The 19,388-nt window shown below is 46.5% G+C and overlaps 1 long non-coding RNA gene across 2 annotated transcripts in view; it reads left to right on the forward strand.

Moving 5' to 3' along the window:
* LOC134969943 (uncharacterized) overlaps window positions 1–18,952 on the forward strand; it is a 266,149-nt gene extending 247,197 nt beyond the window's left edge. For both annotated transcript variants that reach the window (XR_010189577.1, XR_010189578.1), the window contains exons 2-4: window positions 12,167–12,235; window positions 17,040–17,252; window positions 18,166–18,952. This is a non-coding gene — a long non-coding RNA (uncharacterized LOC134969943). The remainder of the gene's footprint in view (window positions 1–12,166; window positions 12,236–17,039; window positions 17,253–18,165) is intronic.
* The last annotated feature ends 436 nt before the right edge of the window (window positions 18,953–19,388 follow it).

A 19,388-nucleotide genomic window follows, 5' to 3' on the forward strand; every position in this document is an offset into this window, starting at 1 on the left:
TTTTCCTTACTAAATCCTCCTTCACCATCACTCTCATCCTCCACCCTTTGTGCCTGTCCAGGCACACCTGGGAGATATGTTGCAGGATTTAGTGCGCTGCATCTCCTTATGGTGATGTTTACGGGGGCCATCAACGCCAATTCCCATCTTGTAAACCATGCTGATGAGACGTGTCTGGTTTGGGCCGAATTCAGTAAAGCTGACACTGCATGTGGTGTATGAATTGTGAGGTTGTGTCCTAGCACTACATCTTCGCTTTTACTTACTAGCAATGCTATTGCTGCAACACTTCGCAAGCATGTGGGGAGGGATCGCGCTACCGTGTCTAGCTGAGCGCTATAGTAGGCTACCGGCCTGCTGGTATCACCATGCTTCTGGGTTAAGACACCTGCCGCGCACCCAGCACTCTCTGTTCCGTACAGCTCAAAGGGTTTTCCATAATCTGGCATGCCTAATGCTGGTGCCTGCGTTAGGCACTGTTTAAGTCTCTCAAATGCCATCTCAGACTCGTCTGTGTGCGAAATCCGATCAGGTTTGTTTGAGGAGACCATCTCCTGTAAAGGCAAGGCCAGTATGGAAAAACCTGGGATCCAGTTACGGCAATACCCACACATTCCTAAAAACGTTCTAATCTGTTGCTGGGTTTGTGGCAGGGTCATGTCACGAATTGCTTGAATTCTATCAGCGGTGAGGTGTCTCAGTCCTTGTGTCAGACAGTGTCCCAAGTATTTTACCCTGGTCTGGCATAATTGTAACTTGTCTTTGGAAACTTTGTGTCCGGTGTTTGAAAGATGAAACAGGAGTTGTTTCGTATCTCTCAGATGATTCCAGTGAATCTGAACACAGCAGTAGGTCATCCACGTACTGTATTAATATTGATCCACTCTCAGGTTGAAAAGACTGTAAACAATCATGCAAGGCCTGTGAGAAAATACTTGGACTGTCAATGAAACCTTGTGGTAATCGAGTCCAGGTGTACTGAACTCCTCTGTATGTAAATGCGAAAAAGTATTGACTGTCAGGGTGCAGAGGTACCGAGAAGAAGGCGGAGCAGAGGTCAATCACAGTGAAAAATTTGGCAGTGGGAGGGATTTGCATAAGGATGACAGCTGGATTTGGCACTACGGGGAATTGACTCTCAACTATTTTGTTGATCCCTCTTAGATCCTGCACTAATCTGTAACCCCTCCCCCCACTCTTTTTAACAGGGAAGATGGGACTATTGGCAGTGCTGGACGTTCTTACCAGAATGCCCTGTTGTAACAAGCGCTCTATTACAGGGTAAACTCCTAACTCCACCTCTGGCTTCAGAGGGTATTGTGGGATTTTTGGAGCTATCCTACCATCTTTTACTTGCACAACTACTGGGGCTACGTTTGCCATCAATCCAGTGTCTTGTCCATCCTAGGTCCAAAGTGATTCCGGTATCTGGGAAATCATTTCCTCTACCTTGGACGGACACCTATTTACAATAACAGTGTGTGACATTAATCTTGTTGGGGAGTCTAGCATATCCTGCACTTCCTGAGCGTGGTTTTCGGGTATGTCCAAGAACACACCTTCAGGAGTACAATATATGACACATCCCATTTTGCACAGTAAATCTCTCCCTAGGAGATTAGTCGGAGCCGATGCAGCCAGCAGAAAAGAATGCTTGGTATGCAAAGGCCCTATCGTAATCTCTGCAGGTTTGCTTAAAGGGTAGTGTTGTACTACTCCTGTTACTCCCATGGCTGGAATTGTTTTACCAGTGGTTCTCATGCCCACGGTCGAATTTATCACTGACTTGGCCGCCCCCGTATCTACAAGGAAATTTAGAGATTTACCAGCTACATCAATTGTGACCTCGGGTTCACTTCCAAGGCTCGCAATTAATTTCACTGGCTGCAGATTACAGGTGTGGCCCCACCCCTATTGTATGTGATGACCTCCCTGTATTGCGCTGGCAGCTATTACCTGTGAAGGGGGTAAATGGGAACTATCAGAGACTTGCCAGTCTCTTCTTGGGGGATACCTTTTTGTTTCCCCTGCGTGTGGCTCATAACTCTGTCTCTGCGGTCCTTGATCCCAATTTCGTGTGTCATGTCGTTGTCTAGGGGGTTGATATGAGTTTTGTGTACTTTTAAGTCTACAGTCTCGTGCAAAATGTCCCTCTTTATGACAGTAATAACAAGTTACCACATTTGACTTACCCACTGGGGTCTGAGACTTATGCTGAGTTGGCCTTGTGGTAAGGGCCTGTATACTTACAGCCATCAGCTTATCACTCTGCGATTCCCTGTGTCTGGTGATGTTCAGATCATGATCAATAGCGGCCTCTCTCAAAGTAGCCACCGACAAACCTCGCCAACATGGTTGAGTGGTCTGTACCCTAGTCCTCAATACTTCCTTTAAACCATCCATTAACACAGATACTGCTACTTCTCTATGATTCACATTTGTCTTAATGTCTTCTATCCCTGTATACTTAGCCATTTCCTGTAGTGCCCGATGAAAATAATCAGCAGCTGTTTCTCCCTCCTTTTGCTTGATGGAGAAAATTTTGTTCCATTTAGCAACAGCTGGGAAATATACTCCCAGCTGCAAGTTAATTCTTTTCACATTATCTTGATTGTACTCCTCAGTAAGGGGTACTTCTTCGTCTAGTCTACAGTCAGTTATAAAACTCGCTGAGTCAACATTGGAGGGTAAACATGCCCTCAGCAATGTCCGCCAATCTTTGTTATTGGGCTCTACAGTATGTCCTAGCTCGCTAATGTACTTCTGGCTTGCAACTAGATCTTTCCTAGGATCAGGGAATTCAGACACCATTGATCTTAATTCCGTTCGGGAAAAGGGGCAGTGCATGGCAATGTTTCTGACAGGAGTGACTCCTGAAGTGTCAGTTTTCCCATTTGGTATTGCAATTACCCTAACGGGATTAAGTTCAATAACATCATTCTGAGTAGATTCTACAACATGTGGTGTAATGGTTTCAGCATAGTGTACAGTGCCGTACTTACCAGTTGATACGACCTCACCTGTCCCTCCACTAGTGGCCTTTGATACTGCTCTTACTGGTTGGGACGTGCCCACTGTTGTTTCTGCTATGGTGGCTGCTAGAGAGAGTGCCGATATTGTTGTGGGTTCATCCTCTTGGTCACAATCCTGGGGAAAGTTTAAAACAGGGTACAGCTTGCACGAGTTAGTATTAGAATCAACAATCTTAGTTACATTATTCTTAACATCTATACAGTTACTAAGTGCATGTTTATCATACACCAGTGTGCCATTCTCTGTAACCACCTTCTCTCCCGTTATGTATGGTGGTGGTGGAGCGGTGGCTATCAGTTTTCTGATAGGGTTAGATCCAGCCGCTTGAGCCAATCCTCTCTGTATTTCACCTTCCTGTTGCCATAATTGTAAATAATCATAATGTTTGATCCGTCTCTTTGCAGATTTAATGAGACATATCCTTCTCCTTAAATTTTGTAACACCTCGGGGCTAAAACTGCCTACCCGTGGGAACTTTTCCCCGTCATGCACAGTCATTCTTTCCCATTCATCGCACAAAACCTCTGTGTGTGTGAACCATATTTCTCACACATGATATACCTTGCCGACCCGATTGGTCGGTTTACTGAATCAACTTGGACCAGGGTTGATCGCCCCCTACCTGAACAACTGGCCCCCATCTTTGCAGGTGTTGCTTTCGCTACCTCTGACCTTCAAATCAGGGTCTTCAGCGAACCCTTACAAAAACCAAGATGTCCGGGGTAGACTGACGGTGAAAGTTTACCGAGTACCTCCACTCACTCCGCCCACGTCGACCAATACGCCCACACACTGCCTTAGCGCTGGCGTACTCAACCTAGGGCCCCTGCGACCTGAACCTATATTTACTGGAACATGTGGGTGTGATCCGAAGAGCACTTAACCCTTCCCAGTAAACATCAGTTGCTGGAGAATTCCTGAGTGACCAGCGAACCTCCCTTAAAATAAAAAAAATTACACAAATCACGTTAGAATGTACAAATAGCGTTTATGACCCCTCTAGCATACGCAAATGGTACTGGGTCAAGTTACTAACTAATGCACACAATTACATGCGGTACAATCGTTCTGCACATAAGCAACTAATCTTATGTGCGGAACGACTAGTGGAATCGAAAATTGTGGCTGCGAATTCCTTCAGCCAGAGCTTAATGGCCTATATGGGTATTGCACCAACCCTCCTGGTGTTGTGCTTCTTGACTCTTATCTGTAGCGGACTTCCTAGTCCGCTGTACCTAGACCTCCTGGTCTGTCTCTGGACCTCCTGGTCCGTTATCTCTAATGCTCTTTTTTTTAATATGTTAACAAGGGATGCCTCCCAAGCCACCGTGCCGTCACTTGCACGTATGTACCTCACGAGAACTCGATTTCCTGTGATTCCACCCAAAAATGAGAAACTTATATATATGTATACACACTCTTTCACCTCATATACTCTTTACTTTTGTTTCTGCGCAGAAATCCCTTTCATTCGGTATCACAGTCTAGTCCCGAAAGGAGTTACAACTAGAGAAGGATTATTTACGCTAAAATTTAGGACAATGAGATTGACTTGCGCTATTATCTCGTTGCCTCCGTATCGCCTACTAAAACAATACTATCGTGTGATTTGTATTACGTGGGCGTATCCATACGCTCCGTTGCGTAATTTAGTCAGCCCTTGCGTCGCGTACGCTTGTCCCGCCCTTTGTTAGGGACATGTGTACACAGGCCAGACACGTCCACAGTAACACAAGTAACACGTTTATATCAATGTAAATGATCTTTAACTGTAATCATCTACCAAGCACCACACAGAACTTCCTTGTATCTTAGGCAAGCCGTGCGCGTGTTTTACAAATTACTCCCTTACGTATTCATTTTACTTTTAACTACCAATAGCAACAAATCTTTCTCAGCACGTTATCAATGATAAATGGCAAAACAGGAAGGCGAGATGTGAAAATTACACAAATGACAAATGCAGGTGTGTGCGTGTGTTGCGTATCAAACAGAAATAAAACAGTTTTAAAAGACAATAGCGTACTGTTCTTACCTTCCGGTTCCGGATTCCACCAGCACTCCTACAACGTAGCGATGCAGACGCTTATCTAGTCAGTACTACCGTATCCCTCACCACCAACACGGATACAAAGGGATACGCCTTCCCGCCCTTTGCTGACAGATAAAGTCTGCTTGTGTTCGCTAGAGCGGATATGTGGAGGACGGACAAGCCGCCAACTGATAAAGCTAAATATTTATCTTTTAACATTCACTATATATTGGTAAGAGACTCAGTACGCAATGGGCGTACGGGGTACCGTAAGGGTACGCACTTAGCGTAGCAGACGCTAGGCCTTGGTCGAGACGCACGAGCGACACGTTCGCTCACGGCTTACGCTGGGTATCGAGCACGCTATAGGCGGTCCGAGTACCATAATGCTACGCTACTAGCGTAGCGGACGCTGTGCCCACAAGAGGAACACGGGCGGCGCAGACGCTCACAGGATGTCACACAGTAAACCTTGTATGCAACACAATGAGAGGCTGAGCCTATACTGTAAACCTTGGTTTTGTAATCTGAACACAATGCAATGCTAATTAACCTCTATTATATAAAAGCCTCTTGAGCGATTGAGACGCTCTGAATACTCTCAGCAATGTAATAAACACACAATACCTTGCTAAGGTTCCAAAACCTTTACTAACGAGATTTAGTTATGTAAAAAGGGAAAATACAGTTAACAGTTTATACACTACAGGCTAACATCAATATCTAAACATAATAACTACACATATACAATATACAACAGCGTAACAATAACAGAGAGAGAGAGTATGGCAAATACAAACAGAGAACAAGTTGGTTACAGAGAAACACTTACACACTGGGGAATGATCGCTGCGCAGTCCTGGTCACCAGCTCTCAAGTTACTCAGTGATGAAAACCTTTTGTGGAGAGTAGACTGAGCTGGCCCAAGCTGGCTGCCTTATATACACTGCATACAGTACACTACAAAGGGGCCTACAATCTCATTGTTCATTGGACGCAGGAATCTGTCCTTACATTATAACAAAAGGTCATAGGTTGATTCAAACAGGTGGGCTGTGACTATTTCATACTGCTCAGGTGGGAGGGAATCTCAGGATTCCCGCCGCATGGATAATGAACTGCAAATATAGTAAATGTCCATAAACTTCTTATAAACATAACTATTCGCAGGAGCGATTAATTTCTCTCAAACCAATACCGGAATGTTTCTAATAATATACTCTACCGTTACATACCAAACACCACTGCTCAAAACCTGTCTGACCCTTCGTATCATGTAAAGAGGGATTTCTCTGTCCATAAACCAGTTACACTAAACAAACTTACTGATATTATTAAGGAGACCATAACCTACAAAATGCACTATTTGGATTAACTATGTGACAATTGAGTCGCCCGCCAGACGCACACAAACTCTACCGTAAATGCACATACCACGCGCTTGAGCGCATGTCCGTGGAGGCGCCGTCACGCAACTGCGAATATGCGCGCGCACGGGAGAGAATGTGCACGTGCAGCGGGCAAGCACATGGGGTTAGTACAAGGCATGAGAATAACGATATTTTTCGACTTTGACAAAAAGCTTCCAGCCAATCGAAGCGTAACATATACACACAACGGGGAAAATCAAATTAAAATAAGGAAAATAAAAAGGATGGGGGGGGGGGGGGGTTGAAGATGGGAAAAAACATGTAAGAAACTCAGCTGGAGGTGAAAGCGTAAAAACCTGCTGAGGGACTTGGAGTTGTACTAATCAGCCGAATTGTAGATTGAAATTCAGTCCGTCGAGTCAGGCAAAAAATCGCAAATGAACTCCAGACCCCCGCTGCCAGCAGCGGCAAGTAGCTAATCCCTGAGTAGGATGAACAGGGGTGACAAACAGACACAACTGCACAAGGACGTACTTAACCTTACAACATTAACTTAGTCAACGGTTAATAAAACTGAACAGTTAAGAAAAATGAAAACTCATGAAACTGGGCGAATATAACGCTTGAAGACTTCCATCGCCCCACCGCCTAAATTTCCGTGACGGAAAAACCCGCTGAAGCAGCCGACGTCGCCGCCCCGATTCGGAAGGAATGCGTGCCGAAAGCAGCGGGTGAAAGGCCCAGGCTCGCCAGACAGCGACTCAGCATCCAACGAAATTGATACTTCGTCAAAGGTAAACTGTCATAATGCAACAGCCACGACCCCTTCACACCTGGCTGCACTGCTGCATATTTCGATGCCAATCTCACCAGGCAAATGCTCCCTTCCAGCGACGGTACCAAAGTGACCCATCGCCCTCTACCTACTTGGTCCGTCAGAGAGCGACGCAGTCTGCAAAGCAAAGACCTCTCACCCACCACCACGTCATCCAGAAGCATGCGCGAATCTGCCCGCTTAGATGGCGCTATTAGCTCCGAAACCCGAAAGGCTCCGTGATAAGCCATGGAGAACGCCAACTGGAACAAAAGCAACTCAAAAAGTGACGATGCGATACAGCCCGCAGCATCGATGACAGCTAGCAACAAGGCCGCATCGCTGGGGCGTCGCCTATCTGGTGGCGTTGGCGCCACCCGTGCCCAACCTTTCATCGCCTTCACCAGAAGCCCGCTCTTTGTCACGTCAGGAACACCCTTGATTTTATTGAAAAACGAAATCCCTGCTAAGTACTGGGACACCACCGCTCTGGACCTACCTGTGACAAAGAGCTGCCAAATAAAAGAAAGCATCATCCGATGCCCGCTCTTACCTTCCTGACTCCGTCCTCGGGCAAACTCTTCCCACTCGCTCCAAGCTTGCCCGTAAGCCTTGAGCGTGTTCGGAGCCACGGACCGCTTCGCTAGGCACTCCAGTCCGGCCCGATCACCTGCCAGACATAACCGGGACATTGAAACCCCCGCTCATAGGCCTCAGGTGCCAACAAACGAAATCTCTCCCACTGCCCACGGGACAACGCGTCGGCAATCCCGTTCTCAATTCCTGGCACATGCTGCGCGCGGAACCATACATTCCTATGTAAGCATGTCAGCAGCAATTGCGCAAGCACCCTCAAAACCACCAGCGACTTCGCCCTCTGGTTATTGATCGCATGCACCATGCCCAGACTGTCGCATCTAAACAAAATGCTGCAATGAGCCAGACGATCGCCCCAAACCTCCAGAGCTACCATAATGGGGAAAAGCTCCAGCAGCAAAAGGTCCTTAGTGAAACCTTCGCGATGCCATTCCTCAGGCCACGAGGCCACGCACCAAGATCCCTCTAGGTATCAACCGAACCCAGAGGAACCCGCCGCGTCGGTAAACAGCTGTAACCTAGCATTGTCGATCGTTGGGGCCAGCCAGATACGCACCCCATTGAAGTCCTCCAGGAACGAGGCCCAGACAGCCAAATCCCTCTTGATCTCGGAGGACAAGCGAATGAAATGATGCGGCCTGGCACACCCCGCCGTCGCCCTCTCCAGCTTTCGGCAGAAAACCCTGCCCATCGGATCACCCGGCAAGCAAAGTTCAAGAGGCTCAGCAAGGACTGCGCCTGCCTCAGCGTGACTTTGCGCGACTTCACGAACTGGCAAATAACCTCGCGGAGCTTTGCGACCTTGGCCTGAGGAAGGCGACACGAGCCTGCCACCGTGTTGATTTCAATCCCCGAGAACGACAAACAGGAAACCGGCCCCTCCGTTTTATCTTCGGCCACAGGAACGCCAAAGTGATAAAACAACGCTCGGATGCTGAACAGCAAGTCGCTGCAGCACGGCGAATTCGCCGGTCCCACACACAGGAAATCATCGAGGTAATGCGCAACTCCATGACCCCCTGAAGAAGACTCCACGCACCAATGCAAGAATGTGCTAAACCTTTCAAAAAACGAGCAGGAAACGGAACATCCCATCAGCAAACATTTGTCAATGAAATATTCCGCTCCGATCCGAAAACCCATAAAACGGATGCAACGGGAGCAACCAAAACGCGGATTCAACATCAATCTTAGCCATCAGAGCTCCTGGGCCGTAACTACGAACCAACTCCAGCGCCTCGTCAAACGACTGGTACACCACCGAGCAGTGTGCCGGCGGTATCACGTCGTTGACCGACGACCCTGACGGGTAAGAAAGATGTTGAATGAGCCGAAAGGCACCCGGAGTCTTCTTGGGGACTACCCCCACTGGAGCTAAACGGGCCCTCCATTCTACCCATTCGCACCTCTTTATCAACTTTTTCACGCAAAACAGATGGCAAGGCGCGAGCGGACTGAAGATTCCGGAGAGCCTTGACCGATACTTCGCCCGCAACTGGCAAGCGGAAACCAAACTTAAAACCCTGAAACGAAAAATGGGCGTCCGTACTATTTGGATACCAATCCAACCATTTGGACATGGCGTCCAAATTAATTGGCGTTGGGGCCCTGTTGAGTGATCCCGCTCGCGCCGGGTTTTGCGTAGCTTTGCTTTCCCCTCGCGCCTTGCCGATTTCCTTTAAAACAGTTGGAGGCCGGGTCGAAGCCGCCACATTGCAAGCACGAATGTCGAAACCGACACTGCTTGCCGAAGGAACAGGTCGCATTATTAAATGCGAAGCACTTCCCCCTCGCGGCGGCCTGTCCTCCCCCGCGGATAGCCAACCTACCTCTCCTACCTGGTCCCCCTTCCGCGCTACTCCCCTGGGCGGACGACCCTGCGCGTTGACCGTCCGCCCACGGATTCCGGGGCTCCTTTGCAGGTTGAGAAGCCCGGGTGACCTGGAGCCAGACCTCCACGTCTTTGCACCCAAAGTCAATAATCTGTAAGCAGTCCTGCTTCTCTCGGAACTTCTCATCATACATCCGCCTTTCGATTACTGACGATGTGCGCTGCATATCGTGTATCAAGTGCAGGTATCGTATGACGTTCATGTGTTCCTCCAGCCTATCTTCCAGATAACATGCCGCAAAGACGCAGAAACCGGCCAGCCAGTTGTCGAAAGTACGGAAAGCCTCAGCTCCGATGCCTTTCTTAGTTGTCGCTGCCTTATACTCCTTCTTCGCGTCCTTAGTCAGCACGAACATATCCACGTAATCGCCTCTGCAGATCTTCCTACGGCAGCTATCCCGCAACCCCCTCAACACTGCCGTATAATCACAGTGGACTACTCCCGGCAAATCGCGGTGCTTCTTGGCCCTGCGAGCGTCCTCGCTAAGCCGCTTGCGTCTCTTCCGCTTCTCCTGCTTCCCTGCCGCCCTCTTAGCGTACTTCGTCGCACGCTTTTTTGCCCTAGTCGTGCTACTAACTTCGGACGCTTGCGACGACAGGGATGAAGAAGAGGAGGAATTGAGAGAACTGGAGCGCACGCTGGAGCCCGACGCCAACTGCTTGACCTCACCTGACGCTGTCGACTGTTCGGACTTGGTGTCCTCCGGTGTGGAAACTTCGAAATCCTCCTCATCGCTCACGTTCACCTCAACCTCACCACGATCACCTGAAAAAGAAGACAAAGCACGGGACCCCGGAAACCACTCCCGGGGCATGCCTAGCACTCCGGGGCAAAGACGTCCCCACCTCGCGTCCACGCTCCGTCCGTACTGGACGGTGTCCCAACTGCGCCGCGGCTGCCCCCAGGTCACGGCAAGCAAGCGCTATTCGCTGAGCTGCTGACCCCGGCTGCATACCGGACGCCCTTGCTTCCGCGTGCACACCGGAATGCCTTGCTGCCCCCGGGGAGGCGGCTGCGGCGAATGGGCCCAAAGCCACCACCACCGTCGACAGGGCCGACGCCAACTCTCCGGAAGCCTCCTGACTTCCCCAAAAATCGCGGCCAGCACCGGCGGGAGCCCCCGCAGATGCCGGCGCACCTCTCCTGGCCCGTCGGCTGGCAGGCGCCGATAAGGGACCCAACGGCCAATGCTCCGCCTGGCCTTCTGGTTATCTGCTGGCCCCCCTGACCACAATTGGCGTGGCCCCCCACCAGTCATCTATCCTATCCTGCGCCTGCTGGCCCTCACTATCACTGCTGTGCCTGCCACCGCCCCCCCCCCGCGCGTGCCCTCCCCCCGCAGGCCGGAGCTCTCTCCATCTGCAGGGAAGGCACCTCTGCGGGGCTCAATGCTGCCGCGCCCTATCCTGGGAAGCCCCCCCCCCTCCCGCCGCCGCTCCCCGCCGGACTCCGGCTGTAAGGGAGGCAGCAGGGGAGACGTTGAACCTGGCGGCGCCACTGGCTGAGAGCGCAGGCGTGCGCGAACCCCGTGCGCGCGGCCCGCCGCTTCCCACCACCCTCCTTCCAGCATCCTGGCCACCAGAAAGCACCGCCAGATGAGACCCCGCGACAGGCCTCGTCCGACCTGCCGCCGCTCTCCGCCCCCCCCGACCCCCTTGCCCGGCATCACTGACAAGGGGGACGGGTGGGGAGATGGGATGGGAGCCCCCATAGGCCGCCCGCTCTGGCGTGCACGCGCGCGCCCGCGGGTGCCTGCTCCCGGCAACAGAGCCTCACCCTCCAGAGGTGGAGGTGAAGGCCGATGCCCGGCCACCTCCGGTCGTCTCCCCCGTGCCCCCAGCCCCCCCTGCCGCTCACGGCCGGAGGTTAACACCGGACCCGAAACCTGGGGCAGGGAAGACCGGGTCCGTCCAGCCACCGCCGCGCGGGCACCCGCGTCGGCGGACGGGGAATGGGCAGATGAGCCAGCAGGCCCATCCGCGGACCCAGCTTCACCGCCTGCAGAGCGGTAACGAGCTGGGGTCCCGGCAGAACAGAGGGGGCGAGAGGCGGCCATAATCCCAGAGAAGTATGTGGTGAGATGAGAGAGGAGGGTGAACTATAATAATACAGTGCAAACACCTGAACACTCTAACTAGCCTAGCTAAAACACTAGTGAATATGCAATTCAGCAACACTCACCAGAAGGCAAACCAGCAGCAAGAGAGCCTTAGCTAGCCTATACATCCTTATATATACTAATCCCTCCCTTCTCTACCATTGGCTGTACTTTTCATAACAGTTAGGTTCACCCCTCACAGGAGGTTTAACTCTCTTCATTCCTATGCCTGTCATTTCGCTCTCCATATGTTTACATCACAATAAGGAATTTGCATAAACATTTCAACAAAATAGTATGTTCATGAGGACAATCTTCATATTTCTACAGTACGAAAGAGAAGCAGCACAGCCAGGCCACATCCAACACTGCCAAGAGATGCAGATGGTGGCAATGCAGGTAAGATTTTACTGTATTGAAAAAGTAAAATATATAAACCCACTAAATAGTCACAGCTGCTGGAAGGGATTTGTCAAACCCCCAGGGGATTAAGTATAGATAAAGCAAAAGTACCAGCGCTAAGAGTCGTTTAACCAAAATATTGATAAGAAACAGTTGGACCAGTTAATCAGTATCTTTATTTTACTTTTTTAACATAAAATAATATTAAAACATTTCTAAAACCATAATAGAGACTAGATAGTCGATAACAGCATATAAATAAAAAATAATGAGGAAAACATTAGTTAATCCTGAATGGCTCTAGAGTGGTCAGAATAGTAGATTTTGCTGATAGGAACTATACCATTGATTTAAAAGATCCCGGACTTAAGTGGAAATCCGCTCCTCCTCAGATAGCAGTATAAAGCACAGTCACCTGGTAATACCCTGAATATACCTCATCCACAGTTCCACGAAAAGATGACTCTTAGTATTCGTCTGTTTAGGTGATTGAAGGGGTTTCCATAGATTGCTGGAAGTACTCAACACGGGAGGTATCTGCATTTTTTTGTATTCCAATGGGGTAGCAAAAGTCCTTATCCAGATCGATTTTAAATGGTAAGAAGTGCAAAAGTTCCTCAGCATAGGCCTTAACGCGTTTCCCTGGACTAGGTCGTCCAGCTTCCTCAGAAGTGAATCTCAGAGACAATGGGAGCCATTTTTATACCTCACTAATGATTAGTTGTGCAACAGCTGTAGCAGCTCTAATTAACTGATCCTTATTTTAAAAACAAACATTAGTGTACATTTTAAGAAGGCAGTCCTAAACCACTTATGATGCATATTTTAAAAAGGTATTTATTTGGTAACAAACCATAATATATAAAAACATATGCGGGTCATGTGACAAATCTGTCACTCACCAATATACTGATGGGTGTCAGGTGTGGGGTGAGCCTGCTGGTAGGTCCATTGTGCGCCAGGGTCCGTCGGGACGCCCGCCCATGTATTGGGTGAGCGCACCTGTGTCACGCTCCATCACGCGTCACCACGTCTCGCTGGTCAAAGACCAGAAGATGCCCGTGGAACGCATGGTTGGAGCGCACCCAACGCTCTCTGGGACAGCATCACGTGCCCCAGAGTGGATACGTGATCGGACCAACGTAGCGGTCCGCCCCACCTCCCGTAAGTGTGTTGCCTGGGTACAGATAACACACACGGGTTTTGCCTTATACGTATCGATACAATGTCACATAAGAACAATTATATAGTACATGTAATTTCAATAGTCTCATATACATACATGTACATAAGTACAAAAAGGGAAAGAGAGAGTAAAGAAGAGAAATTTTATAAGATTTTCATATCTACATCTGTTATAGACTTTTTGATAGAGAGTTATTTGGGGTGGATATGAAGGATCCTGAGAGGCATATATAGGACACTATACATATATACAGGGCAGAAAGGAGAGTTTTTCATTAACACAGTTTTTATATTATTATTGTCTACACATCGTTAGAATCAATATGCAGAAAGCATGGGGAGAGATAAGTAAAAACCATAGATCTCAATACATATATATCTCTAAGGGATATTTATATGATGGAATTAATCTCCATACTTTCATTTAGACCATCGTTTCCATGGTTTATAATGAGAACTATCATAGTGTAAAAATGAATTGGTATTGGTTTCTTTTGTATATGTGGAAGTGATAATCCTATTGTCAGCTACTTCGAGCACCACATCTAAAAATGTGATCATAGAGGGGTGAAAGTGTGAAGTGAAGGTTAAATTATAAGTGTTGTTGTTGTTAAGAGACGAGATAAATGAAAGTGCTGTATCATAATCCCCATCCCAAATAATAAAAAGGTAATCTATATAACGGCCATAGAAGACCAGAGAACGCGCCCAGGGGCTCCCCCACACATGGGCTCCCCCACACATGGGCCTCCTCACAGTGGCCCATGTATAGGTTAGCGTAACTGGGCGCGAATCTGGTCCCCATGGCCGTCCCCATCACCTGCAAGTAAAAAGTTTGAGAAATAAAAAATAATAATTTTGAGAAAGGATAAATTTTATGGAATCTACCAAAAATGATATTTGTTCCTCACCAAGGTCACCATCTTTGGTTAGTCTTTCAAAAATAATTCCACAACCCTTGTCATGTGGAATATGTGTATAAAGGGCAGAGACATTTAGTGTTAGGAAAGCATATGAATCTTTCCACTGAACATTAGTTAATTGAGTAAGAAAATGTGTAGTATCCCGTATATGTGACCTTAGTGAGGACACTCGTGACTGTAAAAAGGAATCAACATAAAAGGATAAATCAGAAGTGAGGGAGTTAATTCCAGAAATTATTCACAAATCACTCACTTCACCTCCCGGTCGCCCTATAATTTCTGGAATTAACTCCCTAACTAATGTTCAGTGAAAAGATTCATATGCTTTCCTAACACTAGATGTCTCTGCCCTTTATACACATATTCCACATGACAAGGGTTGTGGAATTATTTTTGAAAGACTAACCGAAGATGGTGACCTTGGTGAGGAACAAATATAATTTTTGGTAGATTCCATAAAATTTATCCTTTCTCACAATTATTTTTTATTTCTCAACACTTTTTACTTGCAGGTGATGGGGAAGGCCATGGGGACCAGATTCGCGCCCAGTTACGCTAACCTATACATGGGCCACTTTGAGGAGGCCCATGTGTGGGGGAGCCCCTGGGCGCATTCTCTGGTCTTCTATGGCCGTTATATAGATGACCTTTTTATTATTTGGGATGGGGATTATGATACAACACTTTCATTTATCTCGTCTCTTAACAACAACACTTATAATTTAACCTTCACTTCACACTTTCACCCCTCTATGATCACATTTTAAGATGTGGTGCTCGAAGTAGCTGACAATAGAATTATCACTTCCACATATACAAAAGAAACCAATACCAATTCATTTTTACACTATGATAGTTCTCATTATAAACCATGGAAACAAAATATACCTAAAAGTCAACTAATGAGATTACGTCGGAATTGCACGGAGATCGAAACTTTTGATCACCAGGCAGATACCCATATGGAGTCCTTCAGGAGACGTGGATACCCAGACAGCTTGTTACAAAGTGCACTCAAAGAGACCCGAAATTTAGATAGGAATACTCTTCTGATAAATAAAAAAGAGATCAACAAAAAGAATAATTTAGATAAAGATGAAGATTCCACTATTGATAGAAACCTATCATTTATCTGCAAATATAATACATGCGCAGGTGAAATTAAAAATATTATAAGGAAAAACTACAAAATACTGAGACATGATAATATTTTGGGAACTATTATCCCCTCTAGTCCTAAAATCATTTATAAGAAGAACAAGTCCTTGAAACTAATGTTAGCCCCAAGCCACCTGAGGAGTATAAAAAAAAAAAAAACAGATGATGCTGAGATTACAAATTGTCTAACCTTAATGGGAAAACCATGTGGTTCTTTCCAATGAGGCCATAAAAAATGCACCACCTGCCAATATGTGGGGAGAAGAACGACTCAGGTAGGGATACCATACAAAAAGGAGATACATATTATAAAATCCTTCATTAATTGTAACTCTTCATATGTAGTTTACCTATTGACCTGTAGCTGCAATCTCCCATACATAGGACGTACTACCAGACCGCTAAAAATACGGTTTCTAGAACATCAAAGAAATATACTTAGAAAATATATGAAACATAGTGTCTCGAGACATTTCTGTCAAAAACATAATGGTGATCCGGAAACTCTAAAACTTTTAGCTTTAGAGATTATATATCAGACAGCAAGAGGGGGGGATAGATATACCAACTTATGTAAAAGAGAAGTATTTTGGATGCTTCAATTAATTCCGTATACCCCGATGGTCTAAATGAAAGTATGGAGATTAATTCCATCATATAAATATCCCTTAGAGATATATATGTATTGAGATCTATGGTTTTTACTTATCTCTCCCCATGCTTTCTGCATATTGATTCTAATGATGTGTAGACAATAATAATATAAAAACTGTGTTAATGAAAAACTCTCCTTTCTGCCCTGTATATATGTATAGTGTCCTATATATGCCTCTCAGGATCCTTCATATCCATCCTAAATAACTCTCTATCAAAAAGTCTATAACAGATGTAGATATGAAAATCTTATAAAATTTCTCTTCTTTACTCTCTCTTTCCCTTTTTGTACTTATGTACATGTATGTATATGAGACTATTGAAATTACATGTACTATATAATTGTTCCTATGTGACACTGTATCGATGCGTATAAGGCAAAACCCGTGTGTGTTATCTGTATCCAGGCAACACACTTACAGGAGGTGGGGTGGATCGCTACATTGGTCCGATCACGTGTCCACTCTGGGGCACGTGATGCTGTCCCAGGGAGCGTTGGGTGCGCTCCAACCACGCGTTCCACGGGCATCTTCCGGTCTTTGACCGGCGAGACGTGGTGACGCGTGATGGAGCGTGACACAGGTGCGCTCACCCAATACATGGGCGGGCGTCCCGACGGACCCTGGGGCACAATGGACCTACCAGCAGGCTCACCCCACACCTGACACCCATCTATTATGGTTTTAGTAATGTTTTAATATTATTTTATGTTAAAAAAGTAAAATAAAGATACTGATTAACTGATCCAACTGTTTCTTATCAATATTTTGGTTAAACGACTCTTAGCGCTGGTACTTTTGCTTTATCTAAGATTTTACTGTAAACACATATTCTGCAAACACATAGAAAAACACAATGTTAATGTTTATCTTATCACATAGGTTCTTCTTCTGCAAACCCCCCTCCACTAAGGCGCCCATCACAGGGCTCAGTTACTGTGGCTAGGATGCCAACCAAGAGACGCCGTCTTGAGGCTGAATCACCAGCACCATCATCACCACCCCAACGGCGCATCTCCGCAGTGTCAGCCCTGCCACCACAAGCTATTTTGGCCAGCCCACAAAGTGAGGATCCACAATCCCCTCAGTTGTCTGGTGAGTAAACATAACAATTACCTGTAAAGAAGTAAAAAAACAGTGGGGTAGATGTATTAACCTGGAGAAGGCATAAGGAAGTGAAAAACCAGTGATATGTGCAAGGTGATAAAGGCAGCAGCACAAAAAAAACCTAACTGTTAATTTACATATTGGAGCTGTTTGCCTTGTGCCTTTATCACCTTGCACATATCACTGGTTTATCACTTCCTTATGCCTTCTCCAGGTTTATACATCTGCACCACTGTTTGTGCACAGCAAAAAAATAAAAACACATGAACAGTCATCCTTGTAATAATCACCAACAGCAAGCACATGGTGGTAAGGTTTTTTTAGATGGTTAATTGTCAGATGTGATGTTGGCCATAACAACAAATATCTATACTTTTAATCTTTGCTAAAAACACCTACATAAATGTTAAGTCTCATCCAATTGTTTTGCATGGCCAACATCACCAGTTCTAAACATAGGGCACCTTAAGACTTTTTCACCCATTGTTAATGTTTACATTTTAGACCACTATATTTGTAAACGTTTTGGGCAGACCACTGACTGCCTTGAACAATGTATGAGTGTATTGGTCAACACATTTATTGTATTGTGTGTGTTGTTCCAAAGGAAGCTTCATACCCAATATGTAAATGTAGTAATTTGTATTTGTTAGAGTTCTTCGTGTTCACACATTAATTATGGCTCAGAGTCCAACAATTCCCTCAAACTTATTACAACTGAGTAGTGAACGTTAGAAGCCACATATTTACACAAAAAGGTGAACAACATAGTTAAGTTTAGGCCACAATCTATTTATCAATTCCAACATGAATATTAAAAAGTAATGCATGTTGACGTAAAGCTATAGTAAGACCAATGCTAAATATTTACTAAATAGTGGCTGTCTTCAACCCCATACAGAACCAGCCATCATGCCCGAGGATGCCCAGCAGGAACGTGACCAGCAGGATACCTACACACTACACCTGCAGCCCATCGATCCTACACAGCCAACCACGCCGCAGGACATACCCCAACCACCCCAAACATTCCACAGCCCCCAATTGAGCACAACACCACCCCAGACACAAATGGGCCCTGAGTTTTAGAGCCGTTGGGCCACACAACAGGAGCAAAACTATTCGTGCCTCAACACCCACAGCCAATACCTGGCAAGTCTGCCCCATCATCTGCCTAGACTGAGTCGAAACTCAGGCAGATTTTAAGTTCAGGTGGGCAGAATTGCCAATTCAATGGAGCAGTCGAGGGCAGACAACTGCCAAATGCAAGCCAATCTCCAACGCATCATGGATGAACAACAGCGGCAGCAACAATCCCTTTATTCAGATAATCCAACACAACCAAATTGTAAACGACAACCTGTCCAGAATAATAGCAAGCAACACTGCCGCTAATACGCAACTCACTGCAAGCCTCAATATACTAAGTCAAAGCCTTAATGTGTTGGCATCACACCAAGTCAGCTCTAGCTCGGGGACAACTACACCAAGCCAGACCCCAGTTCACTCCCCAGTTAGACGCTCCAGTAGAACCCGGACCAACGAGCCAGCGCAATCCTCGGCACCCAGCACACACCAAAAAAAATAAATAATCAGGCCTGCAGCTAATAGTTTGTTTATTTAAAAATTATGTTGATTTGTTACAGCAAAAATGCCTGTGTTCAAGGTAATAAATTGTTCACACGGAATATGTGTATTGTTTCATTAGCTACAGAAACCACCTGCACATTAGTGTCTTGGCCCAGATGTCTATTGGTATAAATATATTGCCTGCCCCTAGGTGGCCTCAGCTCAACGTGTGTGTAATCTTTGGCACCCAGCACATTGGGCATGGCCGCAAGCTCAGAGAAAGCTACCCTGACTGCATGCCACTGCGACTCCTGGGTAGGGAAGCAGAGAGAGGCATCTATGTGGCCATCCAAGACATCCAAAACCTGAGTGGACATTCCTAAATTAAAGGTGAGTGTCATGACCTGTAATCAATACAATACTGTGTTATATTACATTACAGAAGCACCACTTAGACATAGACGTGTATGTATGTGTTAACTCACCTGAATTAAATATTTAGAAAAGGTGGCCTGTGAGATACTAATGACATCGCCAGTCACAGGCTGGAAGCTG

The sequence above is a fragment of the Pseudophryne corroboree genome, chromosome 11, assembly GCF_028390025.1.
Source record: "Pseudophryne corroboree isolate aPseCor3 chromosome 11, aPseCor3.hap2, whole genome shotgun sequence".
Lineage (NCBI taxonomy): Eukaryota > Metazoa > Chordata > Amphibia > Anura > Myobatrachidae > Pseudophryne > Pseudophryne corroboree.